General features: G+C 54.0%; 1 long non-coding RNA gene across 1 annotated transcript; it reads left to right on the forward strand.

Moving 5' to 3' along the window:
- The first annotated feature begins 533 nt into the window (after positions 1-533).
- Positions 534-5,874, forward strand: LOC115948638. Its single transcript, XR_004082437.1, has 3 exons — positions 534-609; positions 4,203-4,434; positions 5,457-5,874. It is a non-coding gene; the product is annotated as an uncharacterized LOC115948638 (long non-coding RNA).
- Positions 5,875-12,803: the final 6,929 nt, after the last annotated feature.

Below are 12,803 nucleotides of genomic sequence, written 5' to 3' on the forward strand. Positions count from 1 at the left end.
CCCCAGTGGGCTGTCGCCAGCACAGGTAATTTATTACCTGGGTGGCTAATTACACGCTTCCCAGCTTTCCAGGGTGAAAACATCTTGATATTTCCTAGTTAAGGAGCCCTGACACGAGTGAAATGACCAGACATGTGAATAGGAAACACGGTGATGAAGTACCTGCGAGCTGAAGAATGCAAAGGAAAAGGCATTCTGCAGCCAGGAAAAATGAACTGTGGGATTTCCCCCAGCGCCTTGGGGGAGCGGGGAAGGGCTGCACCCCTCCAACGCCAGCCAATTCCTGCACTTTCTGCAGGAAAACGGCTGCTAACTGAATTCCAAGCTGGGGAAAAAAAAAAAATCCCTCCTGTAAAGCAGAGAGGAGAAAGAATTTCATGAGTTCTGCACAAGCACTCGTGAGCTTTGGGGGCTGTGGGAAGGGGAAAGCTCTGCAGTCCTCCCCTCTGCCTGGGGCTGGCAACACCCCCTGGCCCTGCTGATGGATATTCCTCCCCACCAGAAGCTCATGTATGAGAAGCTCCCTCATTCCAGGAGAACCCTCCCATCTCCAGCTCCTCTCCACCCTGAGGAATCACCCCTTCCCCTGGTGCATTCCGAGCAGTGCAGGTAGGAAACACATCTCCGTTATTTCTGGTTTGTTATTTGATTATAAAATGTAATGTTTGCTTGGTTAATGGCTTTGAGACAAGGCATCCTATAAAATACACACTCCCTGAACACAGCAAATGGGCCAATTTTCCCAGGATTTAAAATCAATGGCTTGGAGCAAATCCCATCCAGGAGAAAGATGCCTGGTGGAAGTGCCTGTGGCAGCCCAGGGCCTCCAGCCGCAGCACAGGAGCTGGGGTTGGCAATTGCAGGGCCAAACAAAACTTGGGAAAAGGGTTTCTTTTTCCCTGGCCAGACTGGAGTGGTGGGATTGGGCTGGGTTGTGGGCTCACTGCCTGCTGGGTGACCCATTCCTGTCACCAGCTTTGGAGGCTGCTGCTGGTGACCTGACCTTGTCCCACGGCCAGCAGAGGGGCCAGAGCCCTGCCGGCTTCTGGGAGCTCACCCTGGGCTTGGATCTTCCCATAAGGACAGGAAATTATCTCAGCTGAAATGGAATCCAGGCTTCCAGGCCCCTGGGTGCTTTTTTAGCACCCAAAAACCACCCAGAAATGAGGATGTACCTGGTTTTTCTCAGGTGTTTCCCACTCTGTTCAAGATCCCGCTGTTCACTGAAGGAAACTGTCTTGGAGCTGGCACAGCTGCCAAGGAAATCTGAGCAGGCAACTTTCCTGGAAGCCATGGGAAGATTCTGGAGCTCTTCTCTCTCCTGACTTTACAGAAGTGGCAGGAACAGAGATGGCACCGCCTGGGAAGAGTCCCGAGGTCCTCCCTGGCTCTCTGCAGTGGGGGAGCTGCAAACCCTGTTTTGTCTCTCCTGGGACCCCATTTCACAGCAGGCAGCAGGGAAGGATGGGGCTGGGTGGTGCCATGGCCAGGGATGGATGTAGTTCCAATGGTGCCCAAAATGTGGATCATAGAAAAATTGGATTATTTGGGTTGGAAAAGACCTTAAAGCCCATCCAGTCCAACCCCTGCCATGGACAGGGACACCTTCCACTGTCCTGGGGTGCTCCAAGCTTTGTCCAACCAGGCCCTGGACACTTCCAGGGATGCAAATCCATTCTGGGATGAGATCCCATCTGCTGTCACCTTGTAACACTGAAATTCTGTGCATTTTCCAAAAAAAAATCCCCCATATTTGTGTGACACGTGGGGCTGGGGTGATCCCGACTGTCTCTGGAAAGAGGAGAGTTGGGGCTAAAGGGAAGAGCAGGAAACGAGGTGTTTGGGGTATGAAAGGGGCCTCATTGCCAGGGATAAAAGGGAGGGATGTGTGTTCACGTCTTTGGATCCGCAGCATCTCCCAAAGCTCGAGGTTTCTGCTTCTTTATCCTTCGACTCCTTCCTTAATGAGAAATTAATTAGCCTTGTAGCTCCTGCTTGGGAACTTGTAAACACTCAGCGCTGCCTGTTGCTCTCCCCACCTGGGTCCCACCCCCGTCCCTGCAGCCCAAGATATCTGACAAAAACACTCGCGAACAAAGCGCGCCGCTAATTCGGGGAATTATCGGGAAGCCGGAGCAGGGCTGAGATATGCTGCTGGCTCCACTGCCTCGCTCTTGGGGAAAAAAAAAAGGAAAAGCAGTGATTGCTTGGCGGTCCTGGTTGTGATGTCCCCACTGTGATGTCCTCACTGTGATGTCCTCATTTCCATGTCCTTCCTTCCATGTCCTCCTCCCCCCCGGGCTCTGTGTGGTCCCCGTGCCTTGAGCAGCTCCCGATGGTTCAGTCCCTGGCAGAGGAAGCTCTGCAGCTCTGCATCCCTTCGCCAAGCCCTGCCTGAGAATTCCTGGGCTCCGCTGCCTCATCCCAGCCCTTCTCCAGCCTCTCCAAGCCCACCCTCATCCCTGCCAGCAGCCACAGCCTCTCCTGCTCAGCAGAGAGCTGGAAGTGCACAATGGAGCATCCTCAGGAGCACATCCAGAGCCATGGAAACACATCCCTGACACCGCACAGGACCTGTGAGCAGGATGTGCTCCCAGAGCAGCCAGAGAGGGGTAAAAGAGGTGGGAACAAGGCTGGGAAAAGTGGGCTCAGCCCAGTGGATCACATTGCTGGGACACACCCTGGTTCCATGGCACGGAGCAGGATCATCTTCGTGCCAGGACCTCATTCATTTTCATTAAAATATCATTTTTCTGAAGAGAGAAGTTTAATTGACAGGGAACTCATGGGATTAATCGTTGCAAATTCAGAAGACAAGGAGTGCGCTGAGGCCACAGGGCAGCAAAGAGCACGAGCTGTGTGCAAACTCCAGCCCTGGGCAGTGATGAGGCACTTCCCACTCCCACTGAGCCAAGGAGGATGGACCCTGTATCCAAAGCCTGCAGCAGAAACAGGCTGCTTTGCCCCAAAATCCCTGTCCCGCCCTGCTGGGGCACAGCTGTTGATGCAGGGCACTTCCCACTCCCATTGAGCCAAGGAGCATGGACCCTGTGTGCAAAGCCTGCAGCAGAACCGGCTGCTTTTTTTTTGGGGCTGCTTTGCCCCAAAATCCCTGTCCTGCCCTGCTGGGGCACAGCTGTTGATGCATCAAGGGACAGCTCTGCAGCCCTGAGGCCCAGCTCTGCTGCTGAGACACTTTTCCCTGCACAGTCAGGGAACAACCCTGGAGTTTCCTACCCACAGGAGTTTCCTACCCACAGGAGTTTCCTACCCACAGGAAGGTGGGTCCCACGAGCAGGTTTGGTGGCAGGGAAGTCTCCTGATGCCTCCTGCTCCTTCCTCCTGCGCTGCTCAGCTGATGGGACAGAATGGGTTTGTGTCATTTCCTCAAGGAGGAAATGTGCTGTTCCAAAGAGGACTTGGAGCTCCTTCAGCAGTGAGTCATGACTTTGTGTATAAGCTAAACATTGGAGCAGAATCATAAATAAATAAAACTGCCTTCATAAACTGGAAATTAAACACATCCCGTCCTTGTTTGCGATGCACCATGATTCATGCTGCTGCTTCCTACTTCAAGGGTTATTTTAAACCAGGCTTTTCAGGCTCTTTGTGCCTTTTATCCATCCCTTGATTTGCCCTGCGCTGCTGCTCGAGGAACGTTGTTTGATATGATAACAAATTCCTCCCTCGTGTTCCCTCTCCTCGAGTTGTGTCCTTGCAGGGCTGGTGGCAGTGGCAGGCGTGAAGGAGCTGCCCTGGAGGCCATGGGACATTCTGAGTTCACCAGGTCACCTCCCTCTCCACTCAGGGCTGAGGAAATGCTGCCTGGAGCAGGAGCCAGAGCTGGAATCTGCTCACACAGGGCTGGAAGTGCTGATCCCACCTACTCCATTCCCCAGCCCCTCTCCCCTCCTCCCTATAGCAGCAGAATCTGAGCAGGCAAAGCTGGGTCAGGCACTTGATGACAGAATAGAATCATGGAATTACAAGATTCTTTGGGTTGGAAGTGGCCTTAAAGTTCATCCCAATCCACCCCCCTTCCACTCTCCCAGGTGGCTCCAAACCTCATCCAACCTGGCCTTGGACACTTCCAGGGATGGGGGAGCCACAGCTTCTCTGGACAGCCTGTGCCAGGGCCTCCCCACTCTCATCAAACCTTCTTCAAGATCAGACCTCATCAGCAATTATTTTTTTCTCACCAGGATGGTTTCCAGCTGGATCAATTCCCGAGCCTGACTCCCGAGGAGCAGTGGGAGGAGCAGCTGAGATGCCACCACAGCAGATCTGTCACCCAAGGGAGAGGTGGGGAACAGCCCAAACTCTTCTGTACAAAGCCTGTGCTCAGCTGCTCTGGGATTCCTCCTGCCCCAAGATCCCTCCTGCCTGCATTGGACGTCCCCTGTAGAAGCATAAATCACTTACACATGCAGAGAGGTGAGAAGGTGCCTCGTACCCAATCTCCCCCATCCTCCTCCTCACTCCAAATGGGATCTAGACACTGGATTAGACCAAAGAAGCCATTCCCACAGTGCCTGTCCCAAATTTTACATTTCAAGTGGGAGCTGGCTGATGCTCAGAGGCACCCAGCCCAAACTCATCCTGTTCTGCCCTCACAGCTGTCCCCCAGCTGAGCCCTGCAGCAGCAGTGACACCGCGGTGGAGGCATGGGAGGGATATTTTGGGATGTTTTGGATCCTAATCCTGCCCCACCAGCCCTGGCTCCGGGGTGTCTGTGGAGCTCTGGGCTCAGGCTGCTCCGAGGGCTCTCTGGGTGAATAGGTCACCTCAGGCATCTGGGGTCACCTTAGGGTTACCCTGCTCCTCATTTAGGCCAGGAAAAATAAGTCTGGCTCTGCCAGCCCCTGGGCTGTGAGGAGGAGTGGGCTGAGTGACCTGTGAGCCATTGGTGTCATTTTCCAGGTGGGATGTCCTTCTCTGCCGCTGCCTGGAAGGGTTTGGGCTGAGGCTGGGAAGAACCAGGCCGGATTCTCCTCGTGGGTGGTGCCAGGAGCCTTGGTGCATCCCAGAGCATGAGCTGGGAAGACAGAAAGGGTCTGGACACTGCACACCTACCCTAATTCTTGTCCTCTAAATCCAGGTATCCCCTGAAATCCAGGTATTTCCTCCTGCTTGTACTGTATCCTAATCACAAAGCACTGGGTTCATCCCTTCCTTAACACTGAGCCAGATCCTGCCTGCGATTCCACTGTGTTCAGAAACCTCAGAGATTTCGGTGCAAAAGGGTCCAGCTCCCCTTCCCCAGTGAAATACCTGCAGGTCCTCGCTCCAGCTCTCATTCTCCAGCTAAATCCTGCGGTTCCCAGCTCCAACTCTCCCTCTCCAGCTAAAAACCTGCAGTTCCCAGCTCCAACTCTCACTTTCCAGCGAAATACCTGCGGTTCCCAGCTCCAACTCTCCCTCTCCAGTGAAATACCTGTGATTCCCTGTCTTGGCAGAGCTCAGCTGCTGGATCTGCTCCCTCCAAACCAGGCTGGAACACGTCAAACAGGAACGTTAACTGTTTCTCCAGCTGTCTGGAGCTCTCGATCCATAAAACACACGCTGACGTTGAACCTCCCCACCTCGCCAAGGAGATGCCAGTGATGCTGGGATTGCTAGGTTGCTTGGTTTTTTTTCTTTTCCTTTTTAATGATTTTTAGAACTTGGAGGAAATCCTTGCCAGTGGTGATTCTCCTGCAGGTTGGGTGGGTGTCACTCCTTGGCAAAGGTAGGACCAGGCAAGTGAGACCATTGCCAGCACAGCTCCAGCAGGTGCCACCCTGGAGGCAGAAGTCACAGAATCCCAGAATGGTTTGGGTTAGAAAAGATCTTATAGATCATCCAGTGCCACTCCTTGCCATGGGCAAGGACGCCTTCCACCATCCCAGGCTGCTCCAGGACCTGTCCAACCTGGTCTGGGACAATTCCAGGGATGGAGCAGCCACAGCTTCTCTGGGAAAACCATTCCAAGGCCTTCCTACCCTCCCAGACTCCAGATGGGGAGGTGGAACAGCCCCAGACTTTGGAGTCAGCTCTATCTGTTCCCTGCAGCAGCGCTGAGATGCTTGAAGACCCCAGTCCATGCCAGTTGGTCCCAATTTTGGGTGGAATGGTGCATTAAATGGGCCAGTCTGAAACCAATTTGAGTCCATCTTTGAACCCGATTCCTCCCTGAGATTGTTTGGGATAGACCTGATCCTAAAGGGAGCAGCAGACAGAGCAGACTAAACATGCAATATTAAATAGCAAGTGCTAATATGAGAGCCATTAAACACGAGCCCTCTCCTGCCTCTGGAGCAGCTGGAACTGGGGCTGCTCTCCCACTGACAGACCCTGGTGCTACCGAAACCGGGCCGGCCGCACGTGGAGGGATCAAATTGCTGGAATGAGGGAGAAATTCCTGTTTCCTGCTGCCAATCTTTCTGCCGTTCCATCCCCTGCCCCTGCTCTCAGCCAGGGTCCTTTTCCCCTGGCACATGTGGGAAGGGGGAGTGTGGCTGTCCAGCTCCTGGCTCTGGGAAGGTTGGCAGGGAGGCTTCTCCTCCAGCCTGCTGGAAAATTAGAGAAATTTTGTTTTGTTTTGTTTTGGGATGAATCCAAGAGGTTTTGATGTCCTGGGAGGGATCTGCTGGCCTTGCAAAAACTTCTCTCCTCCCCTCTCTCTCTCTCTCCCAGCACTGGGATAAATCCAAGAGAGGGTTCCTGGATGGTCACAGTGATGGGGAGTGGATGCAGAGCACCCGGGCTCAGGCCAGAGGTTTTCCAGCTGTGCTGAGAACAGCAGGGACAGGGAGGTGTTGGTGCAGGAAATCACCTGGAGCAGCCTGAAAGAAAAGCCCCCGAGCTGGATCCCTCTTTGCTCCATGATTGCCCTGCACTTCTTTCCCATTTCACTCTCCCTCTGGGTGAAATTCCAGGAGAAACTGGGCAACCACCAATAGCCAAGTTCCCCATGGGCTGTGTGGGCTGCAACAGTGAAGGAATGAGAGAAATCCTGACCCCATCCCTGACCCCTGAGCACGATCCCCACCCCATTGTCAGCAGCAGTTGTGGTCTCAGATCCTTGCCCTTATCTGCTGAGCTGTTCCCCTTTCCTGGAGCCTCTTGATTATCACTTCGGAGCAAACCTTCCACTTGACTTAACACTAACCCACGTCCCATCCACATATCTGTCATTCCTTACAAATGAGCTGGGGACATGGATGGATGGAGAGCCTGTCAGCCTTTCAGCCCTTCCCCTTTTGGGATCCCTCCTGGGAATGGAGGTGAGGCCCTTCCTGGTGCTCCTGATCCATGCTCCCTCTGCTTCCTCCATCTCCTCCGTGAGGTTCTGGAAAACATCCTTTCTCCTTTCCTCTCTCTCTCTCATTGAAGGGATTTTTTTGGTGTTTCAGTGAGGCAGCATCCTGAGGAACCAACATCCCAGCTCTGCAGAGGTGAAGAGTCTTCCCATGTCCTGCATCCCGAAAGATGGCACAGCCTGACTCCCCAAAGGGGCTCCTGCTGGCCCAGGAAGCACCAGCCCCCAGGGCAGAGGTGACCTGTGCTGGGACAGGAGGGGCAGAGCCGCTCCAAGCCCTCCAGGGCCCAGCTCCAGCATCCCTCTGCCTGCTCCATGGATTTCAGCTTAGGTACAAAACCACGGGAAGGCAGCTGGATGATGGATTTGTCAAAGGGTTTTCATGAGAAAACCTCCAAACTCTGGGTTCTGGTTCTGCTTTTCCAGCAGTGCAGCCTTCTGAGCAGAGGCTTCAAATCCTCCTGGAAGCATTCCCGTGGCCCAGCAATTCCCCCAGACTGGCATTGTCAGGGATTCTTTTGTTTTGAGCTTCTCCAGTTCCTGCAGCCCCTGGAGCGCCTGAGCACCAGCCCCTGAGTGCCTGCCATGGGAGCCTTGTTCCTGTGTCACTGAGAGCTGGAAGTGCTCGGGAGGCTGAGGAAAGTGAGGAATGGTCTGGGATGATCCCATGCAGAGAGGCCCTGCACTGATCCCAGAGTTATTAGGGCTGGAAGAAAGCTCCCCCAGCTCACCTGCTCCACTTTATCCTGCACATCAGGCTGGTAAACCATCCCTGTCAGATGTGTGCTTAGCCTTATCCTTGGATATCTCCGGGGAAAGCAATTCCGCAGCGTTCCACTGGCTGAACTCTTGTCAGAGCTATGAAGGTTTCCCTGATGTTTAACTTTCATTTTCTCCACTGCAACATAACCCCATTATGAGGCTTTGAGCTCCTGGATGGCGCCTTCTCCCTAAGCCCCCATTTCGAGGAGCTGGGATGAACTGACTCCCCCTTGGCTCTGACACAGTTCCAGCCAATTCCCTTTAATTTGAGTTAAGGTAGGCAGAGTTTATGGGATCAGAGCAGGTTTTAAACGGGCTTAGGCAACGCTCAAATGTCCTCTTGTGAGATGAGCTGGGCTGTGGAGCTGCTGCCTTGGCTGTGTCTTGTCCTCCTGGCTTGGGAATGAGGAGGGAGTGACCCCTCTGAAGGGCAGGTGGGCACTCAGGGGGTCAGCAGGCCCGTGGGGAAGAGCAACAGTGGGGAAATGAGGTCTCAGTGGGATTTGAGGGTCCTGCTTGGGGGTCCCTGCCCTCTGTCTCCTCTGCACCAGCTCCCATCCCTGTGGGCACCCAGTGACTGGAGTGGGTGGGATGTGCAGGGACACCCCCATTTCCTGCCTGGAGATAGGAGAATTTGCTAGATCTCAGCTATCTTCCTTCAAAACCCCCTTTTTGGGCTCTTCCCAGCCCTGGCACATCCCAGGCTGCTGAGGAGGAGCGCAGGGGCAGGCAGGGGCTGCCTGGAGTGGGGATGAGGGGAGGGTGGGAGCTGCACTGCCCAAACTCATCCCCTATGTCAGATGAGCTGGGACAGCTCCTGCAATCCAAACCAGAGAGAGGAGACTGGAATGGAGCAGGGAAATGAGGAAATTCCAAACTCTCCTGAGATGAAAAACAGTGAGGAGGGGTTTTTGGCAAATGAAGCAGTTCCCAATGGCTGCATTTTGACAAGGATCCTCAAAGCACTTGGAAGCACTTCCATGTGAGGACAAGGTGGAACTCAAGGCACCAACCTCCAGTTATTAACACGACTGTAGGATGAAGTAGGTCGATCCCCCCTGCCTGGTCCTGGAGGGGCTGAACTCATTTCCTGCCATCCCAGAGGTTATCAGAGATGGGGAGAGTGGGATGCAGGATGGCACAGGGCAGAAACAGTGCTGGAATCCACCAGGTATGGTTGGAAAAGCGTGGGAGTGGGGAGCATGGGAAGGCAATGCCAGCAGGGCTGGGAGGGCAATTCTCTCCTTCCACCCACGGGCTCTCTTAAGCCCTCACCTGTCAATCATTCCCTTATTCCCATGAATCCTAAATCCACTTGCAGCTCCTTTTAATAAAGCAGGAACACACACCTTCCCGGAGTGAAACATATTAGAGCAGTTTGTCACCGCCTCATCCAGGAGGGATTAATTCCCAAATCATTTCCTGACATGTTTTATCGGCACTTATTAAAGCAGGAGCAGCGTTGGGCAATCCTTGGATAAACGGAGCCATAATTTAACACCTCCTCCGTCCTATTAGTGAGGAGCAGGATTTATTTTCTCAGTGCAGCTTTAATTATGGAGAACACACGCAGGGGATGGAGCTGGCTGGATCCTGGAGGTTAAGGATGAATCCTGTGGAGAGCCCTAGGGCAAGGCACAGGATCTTCCCAGAGCTGCTGATTCACCTGTGGCTGGCGCGGCTGGCTCCAGGTCTGCAATGTCAGATCTGGCCCTCCCAAAGGTTGTTGTGGTGTTGTAGGGAGATGTGGAGCACTGGGAATGCCAAGGCTGGCTGGATGCCTGGCTCCCGTGCCTTGGGGGAAGCTGAGTTCTCCTGGCTCCCCATCGCTGCACACTTTCCCAGTGGAAAAGGAATGCAGCCCCAAATCGCTGCTCAGCTGAGCAACTCGGAGTTGCCTGACTGGGTTCCCTGGAATTTGGCCATTTGTGGCTCACTGGACTGAGAAAACTGGGAAAATCTGTGCTACCTCCAGCCCTGCTGAGGCTGGAATCCTTCCCTCAGTCTCTGCTCTTCCCAGTTGCTTTGAGTGCTTCCAGTGCAGCTGGGAATTCTGCAAAATCACCAAAGGGTCCAGCACTGCTGGCTCCAGACTCAGCTCAGAGGGCTACCAGAGCACTTGGAATCCCAGAGGTTGGCATTCCAGGTGGTTCCACGGGAGCAGGGCTCTCTGCTCCTGCAGCCTGTGTCCCTGGGGCAGAGCCAGCTGTGATCCCAGCCTGTGGGGATGCTGGAAAACAGCACCAGGGAGGTAGAGAAACCCCAGGAACTGACCCAGGGCCTTCTGGAAAAGCTGGATCCCTCCTCCCACGGTGGGAGTTAATGACTCTCCTGGCAAATATCACCAGGAGCTTGTCAGGAATCCTCACGTTCCCCCGAGCTCCGCCGTGTTCCTGCTCTTTTCCATGAATTTATATTCGGCTCTGGAAATTGTCTTTTAATTTCTGCACCTTTGTTCTCTGGCTGGGGGGTCTGGGGGCTGCCTCCTTCTCCTCAGTCACATGCTGGTGAGGCAGGGATGTGTCCAGTGGCTCTGGGAATGGGGATGCAGAATCCAGGCCCTTGGAACAGCTGAGGACCAGTTCTTGCTGCCACCTCTCCAGGGAAAGCTCCAGGGACGCTTGGCCCTGGTGCCAAGGGATGCAGGAAAGCTGTCCCTGTGGAAGGGCTGGGATGCTGGAGCAGCAAGGGGTTGGGATGCTCCCCAAGGATCCCTGCAAGCTGCCAAGAGAAACCAGCTGGATGCATCCACTGCTCCCTTGCAGCCACTGCCATTCCAGGCCCAATCACAGATCAGGAGAAATAATAATCCCTTATTAAACTCCAAATTCCAGAGCAGTTTGGGGCAGGGAAGGAGTGCAGAGGGAGGAGATGCTGGAACACCTCGGGCTGATGTCATTCCTTGCAGTTGGGAGCAGGAGAAACACAATCCAGTTCTGTTCCCCCTCTGCAGAACAACAGGGAAAATCCCCAAGGGAAGATTGGGAAAAGGGAAACAACAACAACCAACCCAAAGACCTCCAGACTGAGAGAGGAGGGGGAAAATAATAAAAGAAAGAAAAAAAAAAAAAAGGCCAGACAAACACATCCCTCTGAAGTGTCCCCTCAGTGTGGAACAGTTTTCCTCTTCCCCCACTTCCCCCAGCCCCAGCCGGGCTCCTGAAGCCATAAAATCCAAGTTTGTGCCATGTTCAATCGATTATTCCCCGAACGCCCCTACTTTGGAGACAGGTAATTCATTTCAGCCCCTCCATGGCTATATGCAAAGAACAAAAAAAAAAAATCCCCTTTCCCTTTTCCTTTCTTCCCATGCTGCTTCCAGCCCTTTCTCTGCCCCTTTGTTCCCTCCTCCCCCTCTCCCCCCTTCTCCGTGCCCCCAGACACGAGTGATTCCGAGGGAAAGGTGCAGCCATTCCCACAGTGAAACCCAAGGCAGGTAATGACTTTCTCACCCCATCCATACTGCTCCAGAAACTCCTGCCCCTCCAGCTGCATCCCTTTATTTCCGAGAGGCCAGGGGGAGGGGGGATGTGCCAGCCCCCTGCGATTCCCTCTCCTCCAAGGCCTCTCCATAAAAAGTAAAGGAGGAAGATATAAAGGGAGCAAGTGTTTGCAGGGATAGAGTTTCCATGAGGTGCAGTGGTTGGGAAGCAGAGGCTCCTTGGTGTCAGGGAAGGAGCAGGTTCCTGATGCCCCGCCGTGCTCTCCATATGGGATCTGCAGGCAGCATGGCTCATCTGCTGCTGCCAGCTCTGGGGAAAACATCATGGAATCATCATGGAATGGGTCATGTCAGAAAAAAACCTTAAAGCTCATCTCATTCCCACCTCCTGCTGTGGAGGGACACCTTCCACTTGCCCAGGTGGCTCCAAGCTCCATCCAACCTGGACTTGGACACTTCCAGGCAGCCACAGCTTCTCTGGACACTGTGCCACAGCCTCCCCACTCCCACAGGGAACAAATTCTTCCCAATATCCAATCTAAATATCCTCTTTTAGTTTAAAACTATTCCCCCTTTAGTTTAAAACTATTCTGCCCATGTAAAAAGTTGAGAAAGGAGGAGCTGGATTGGGCACCCACTGGAGTTTGGCACTTCCCTGGGAAGCCTGGGCTGCTCATGGTCCCAGGCCCAGCTCAGCCCAGGCCCAGCTGCTGTGTCCAGCTTTGTGCCAGCTGCTCTCCCTGCCCTCAGAACAGCCACACCTCAGGGCCAAGGTCTGGAATGGGGACGTGCAGATTTAGGGCCTGGCATCTGGAAGGAAACTAAGGTTTGTTGGGATCTGGTCTGTTCCAGCTCCTGGGAGAGCAGAGCTCTGGCAGCCCAGGGCTCCTCTCCTCCCTCACCAAGCAGGGTCATGGCCAAGGGCTGCTCCTGACCCTGGGACAGGACAGCCTGGGTCAGATGCTCCTGTGAGCAGGGGCACCCCAGTCTGTGTTCCCAGCTCTCTGTCACTCCCTGTGAATGATCTTCACAGAGCTCTGGAAATCTGAGTGCGGAGGAGCCGCTTTGGAGGGCTCTGGAACACGGTTTATGGGATTACACCTGGGCTCACCTGACTTCACAAGGGTTTTCTTCCTAATGCCTGCTGGCTTCCCGAGAAAAGAGGAGATTACCCAGCACTGACAGCTTTGCTGGCAAAGCCTCCTGCACTGAGAGACTCCTCCATGAGAACAGGGGGTGCACGTGCTGCCAGCCCACAGCCCTGGGCTGGGAATTCAAGCACGAGCATGTTTCTATCTG

The sequence above is a fragment of the Geospiza fortis genome, unplaced genomic scaffold (genome assembly GCF_000277835.1).
Source record: "Geospiza fortis unplaced genomic scaffold, GeoFor_1.0 scaffold874, whole genome shotgun sequence".
Lineage (NCBI taxonomy): Eukaryota > Metazoa > Chordata > Aves > Passeriformes > Thraupidae > Geospiza > Geospiza fortis.